Source organism: Watersipora subatra, chromosome 1, assembly GCF_963576615.1.
Source record: "Watersipora subatra chromosome 1, tzWatSuba1.1, whole genome shotgun sequence".
Classification (NCBI taxonomy): domain Eukaryota; kingdom Metazoa; phylum Bryozoa; class Gymnolaemata; order Cheilostomatida; family Watersiporidae; genus Watersipora; species Watersipora subatra.
In genome coordinates this window covers 58,622,122-58,627,780 of record NC_088708.1, presented here as the reverse complement: position 1 = coordinate 58,627,780, position 5,659 = coordinate 58,622,122, and the positions used below count along the sequence as shown (strand labels likewise).

The window sequence follows — 5,659 nt, the reverse complement described above, 5'->3', positions numbered from 1 at the left end:
TTCGCGGATGAATTTATTCGCGGCTGAAAACTGCCACTCTCTAGGAAAAGTTAACTCTATTACGTCTAGCAATAGAGTTAACCTTACGCATGCGCGGCTGCGCGCATTGCGCGTTCCGTTTTCTATTTAGCTTACGACTACGGGTGGATCGTACTAAGCTATAAATTCTTTGTTGCGTTCAGAAGTTTTCACGAATATTCACAGATTTGGAGGCCTTTGATGAACCAACAATTTGTGGTAAGTAATGAATTTTTCTCATTTACTTAATTAGTTGAATCTTACTTTGGTTCTTCGGTAAAACGCAATATTCATGTTTTCCATCCCTACCAATTCATTATTTGTTTTAGTGTGAGAGAGAGATTTTTCATCATACACGGAAGAACAATGATTGCAAGGGTGGTGTATGTCATTTTTAGAAGATCACGAATCATTCAGGGAAGTCTGGAAATTCAGATAGAAGTGACCGCAGCTACTTACGAGGAGAATATATCTGATTTAAAAAAAAGAGCAAAAACGCCTTTACGAGCACAAATCTTTGGCCAGCCGGCAGAACTTTGCAATAGTAAGCTACGAGGAGAGTTCTGATGATAACTTCCTTACTAGCCATGTAGTAGCAAGAGAATCGTCTTTAACATCTACCCAAGACAGTAACAGCGATGTAGAGCTGCTATTACCAAAATAACTAGTCGGAGAGCGCCATTACACGCTAGTATTCACTTATCAAGAGTCTCAGTTTAATTTTTTTGCTCTAGACAATCGCAATATAGACTAAACTGTTTATATTTACTCCATTCAACGTTTGTAAAATTTTATTTGTACACTCAAGTTTGTAATAAATTATAATATATCTATACATGAAATAAAATATATGATTTAATCATGTTTGCTGCAGCGATATCAAGGAGTTGTTGTCAATGAAGGGGTCTAGGTTGACTGGTTGCTTCTCTGCCAATATTCCTGCCTTGATGAATATTACTACTTGTCTCTAGTTTTCGTAATCGGAGTAGGTTGTTTTATTCTCAATCTGCAGTAAACACAAAAAAGAAAAAAATCTTAACAAGTGTCAAAGAAGTACAAAAACAATAGCTGAAGTATTTAATGAAAGCGATCAGTTTTTAAACAAAAGAATTAACTAATGCAGTTAATAATGGAAAAACGTATCTGCACAGCACATCAAATACATACCATAATGTCCAGATCAGAATCATGATCGTCCTCAACTTCGGTATTCGAGATTGATGGAGTTGATTTCAATATATAAAGACTAGGAGAGCTTTTTTGCGATGATGAAGCCATGCCGAACTACTTGTAAAAACCTTGAATAATTTTGTAAAGTTTGTTGCAATGGCAATAAAACTCGGAACCCCGGCAATGATTTTAAAGAAGTTTTGGAACTCGGCTACGTTTAGTACTTCTGCCTAGTGGCTATTTTCGCTATGACGCCATTCTGCCTATCTTGTGACAACCTTGAATAATTTTGTAAATAAATGTGATGCATTGGCAATGGTGTTAGCTCAAAGCCTAGGCAATGATTTTAAAAATGTTTTGGAACTCACCTACGTTTAGTAGTTATATTAAAAACTAGCCTAGCGACTAGTTTTCAATTTGATGCAGTAGTTATTCTCCCTTGTGATAAAAAATAGAACTAATTATTCACGGAATTTAATAATTCGCGGAGTTGACTGCTCGCGAAATCGCGAATTTTTATATCCATCGGATATTTTCATCCTGTACGGTATTTATTCTGTCTAGCAGCCAAAGAAGCAACATCAGTTAATTGTATACTAATAGTTGATCGATCAACATGTAATATTGTATCGTAATATCTTACGTCTAGACTGCTATTCTAACCCCAACCCTGACTGTAGAGGGTTGGCTGAAGGTGTGCGTACCCTAGCAGTCGTAAGGTATACATACGGTAAATGTAGCAGTCGTATATATACGGTACGTACGCACCGTATATATATAAATAAATATATATATACATATATATATATATACATAAGGCATCGTTACATGAACTATAATGTTGAATTAGACTTGCTGTAGAAAAGTAACCTAACCATCACTAGACTACCTCCCACCTGATGGCACTTCACTCACATAGACAGTGAATAACACTATTGCACCAACTAACCAGAGTCCTCTGCACCTAACGACAAACACAACTGAAGTGAAGACTAACCAAATATAAGAAGATTTGGACTCATACTAATACTGAAGGTAGATAGCTCATTTAGAACAAAATAAGCTACAACAGAAGCATTTACCAAAAGAGTTGATATTTTATTAAATTGTTCCTAAATATGCTGCCCCTTTTTGGTTACCCAGCATAAGCCATGGTATGAAACTACTAACACTGCATAAAACTCTATGAGCAAGTTACAAGCCTGCAAAACACGCGAGGTTATAAGATTAGGAGTCGAACAATTGAAAAAAACTTGTTGGATTGGGGTGGAGACAACTCTCAATTTTGGCGTATTTTTGATACACTCTTGGGACCAACTCACATGTGCTCTGATAAAACCAACAGAGTGCGCTGTACTGAACGCCGCCTGAAATACAATCTGCTGAAACCAACAAGAGGAAGCCGAAACCAGCTCATTTATGCCCTGTTGAAAACTTAGCATACGCTGAACCCAACACCTCCTAAAATGCAACCTACTGAAACCAACAGGAGGGAACTCCACTCTTTGTTGGGACAATAACTCTTTAACTACCGTACAGGATGAATTTATTCGCGGAGTTATATTTCGCGAAAATTGTCTTTTCATGCATATTCGCGGATGAATTTATTCGCGGCTGAAAACTGCCACTCTCTAGGAAAAGTTAACTCTATTACGTCTAGCAATAGAGTTAACCTTACGCATGCGCGGCTGCGCGCATTGCCCGTTTCGTTTTCTATTTAGCTTACAACAACGGGTGGATTGTACTAAGCTATAAATTCTTTGTTGCGTTCAGAGGTTTTCACGAATATTCACAGATTTGGAGGCTTTTGATGAACCAACAATTTGTGGTAAGTAATGAGTTTTTCACATTTACTAAATTAGTTGAATCTTACTTTGGTTCTTCGGTAAAACGCAATATTCATGTTTTCCATCCCTAACAATTCATTATTTGTTTTAGTGTGAGAGAGAGATTTTTCATCATACACGGAAGAACAATGATTGCAAGGGTGGTGTATGTCATTTTTAGAAGATCACGAATCATTCAGGGAAGTCTGGAAATTCAGATAGAAGTGACCGCAGCTACTTACGAGGAGAATATCTGATTAAAAAAAGAGCAAAAACGCCTTTACGAGCACAAATCTTTGGCCAGCCGGCAGAACTTTGCAATAGTAAGCTACGAGGAGAGTTCTGATGATAACTTCCTTACCAGCCATGTAGTAGCAAGAGAATCGCCTTTAACATCTACCCAAGACAGTGACAGCGATGTAGAGCTGCTATTACCAAAATAACTAGTCAGAGAGCGCCATTACACGCTAGTATTCACTTATCAAGAGTATCAGTTTAATTTTATTGCTCTAGACAACCGCAATATAGACTAAACTGTTTATATTTACTCCATTCATCATTTGTAAAATTTTATTTGTACACTCAAGTTTGTAATAAATTATAATATATCTACACATGAAATAAAATATATAATTTAATCATGTTTGCTGCAGCGATATCAAGGAGTTGTTGTCAATGAAGGGGTCTAGGTTGACTGGTTGCTTCTCTGCCAATATTCCTGCCTTGATGAATATTACTACTTGTCTCTAGTTTTCGTAATCGGAGTAGGTTGTTTTATTCTCAATCTGCAGTAAACACAAAAAAGAAAAAAATCTTAACAAGTGTCAAGGAAGTACAAAAACAATAGCTGAAGTATTTAATGAAAGCGATCAGTTTTTAAACAAAAGAATTAACTAATGCAGTTAATAATGGAAAAACGTATCTGCACTGCACATCAAATACATACCATAATTTCCAGATCAGAATCATGGTCGTCCTCAACTTCGGTATTCGAGATTGATGGAGTTGATTTCAATGTATAAAGACTAGGAGAGCTTTTTGCGATGATGAAGCCATGCCGAACTACTTGTAAAAACCTTGAATAATTTTGCAAAGTTTGCTGCAATGGCAATAAAACTCGAACCCCGGCGAGGATTTTAAAGAAGTTTTGGAACTCGGCTACGTTTAGTACTTCTGCCTAGTGGCTATTTTCGCTATGACGCCATTCTGCCTATCTTGTGACAACCTTGAATAATTTTGTAAATAAATGTAATGCATTGGCAATGGTGTTAGCTCACAGCCTAGGCAATGATTTTAAAAATGTTTTGGAACTCACCTACGTTTAGTAGTTATATTAAAAACTAGCCTAGCGACTAGTTTTCAATTTGATGCAGTAGTTATTCTCCCTTGTGATAAAAAATGGAACTAATTATTCACGGAATTTAATAATTCGCGGAGTTGACTGTTCGCGAAATCGCGAATTTTTATATCCATCGGATATTTTCATCCTGTACGGTATGTAATTATTGTTAAAACCTTGTCCGAGCTTGGTTCTAGTCATTTAATAACAATCAGAAGTAATATTCCTCTGCAAATAAACGATTTTATTATACTAATAATATCATGTGTCTCTTTCAAGAGCCAAGCACAAGCTGCCCTGCCTAACAAATTGTGGCAGTATTTATATTGTGTTGTGCCGGTTACTAATTACTTTTATTAGAGGCTATAAATATACTAACACACATGCGCCTGAAAGCGGTGTGCAAAAACTGTTTTATAAGGTGAGCAGTTAATTAGCAAGCATATCTTTTAGGCCCAGCCAGGCAAACACTTTATAACAATATTCTAAAGCTACAACTAGTATCAAACTATGTACCTATGAAACCGACATAGCACAGGTGAGCTACCAAAACATAGTGTCAGGAGTAAACACTTAATCATAGCCTAAAGACTGAAAGTCATAAGACTAAAACCTGCACATGGAATCTTGACTACTAAAATTTACAGAAAACTACATTTGATAGAAAACTCACAACCTAGATCACTCCATTACCACTGCTTTTGAATAAGAATGGCTCATTACATTTGACCTTCCGCATCCCCTGGTACTAGATGAACATAGAGAAAAAGCGTTCCGCGTGTTCAGAAAACAGTGGGAGGGGTATTCAATTGTCAAAAAGCCAGGACAGGACGGGACAGTTCTGATGTCATGAATGAAAGACTCTCAGACCTCCATGGGCACAGCTAAAGTGATGGTACGAAATCCTACCAACAACAAGACGTGCAAAGTGCGGTTTCACATAGTAACTGGGAACAGGACACCAATACTTGGCCTGGGAGTGTCTATCAAGAGAACATCGATACAATAGCCTCAGATGGTCTTCTAGATATAAATAAAGAGTTACCCAGCGTGTTTGATGGGGAACTCCCTGGGATACAGAATTTGCAAATATCTTCCAATGCAAAACTGCATGCATCACCAGTCCGCAGGGTACCACACTCTAAGGTGAAGACTGAGTTGGAGAAAATGGTAGGAAAAGGAATAATTGCGCCAGTGGACACTCCAACACCTTGGGACAGCAATATGGTAGTGGCTAAAAACCAATGGCACGTTACGAATCTGCATTGACCCGCAGCGGTTGAACAAGGCACTGCAAAGAGAATTT

General features: G+C 37.4%; 1 long non-coding RNA gene across 1 annotated transcript; it reads right to left on the bottom strand.

Annotated features, from left to right (window-relative positions):
* Nucleotides 1-791: 791 nt before the first annotated feature.
* LOC137410632 (uncharacterized) lies at nucleotides 792-1,288 on the bottom strand. Its single transcript, XR_010981231.1, has 2 exons — nucleotides 1,186-1,288; nucleotides 792-1,024 (listed from the first exon to the last, which is right to left on the bottom strand). It is a non-coding gene; the product is annotated as an uncharacterized lncRNA (long non-coding RNA).
* Between the last annotated feature and the right edge of the window lie 4,371 nt (nucleotides 1,289-5,659).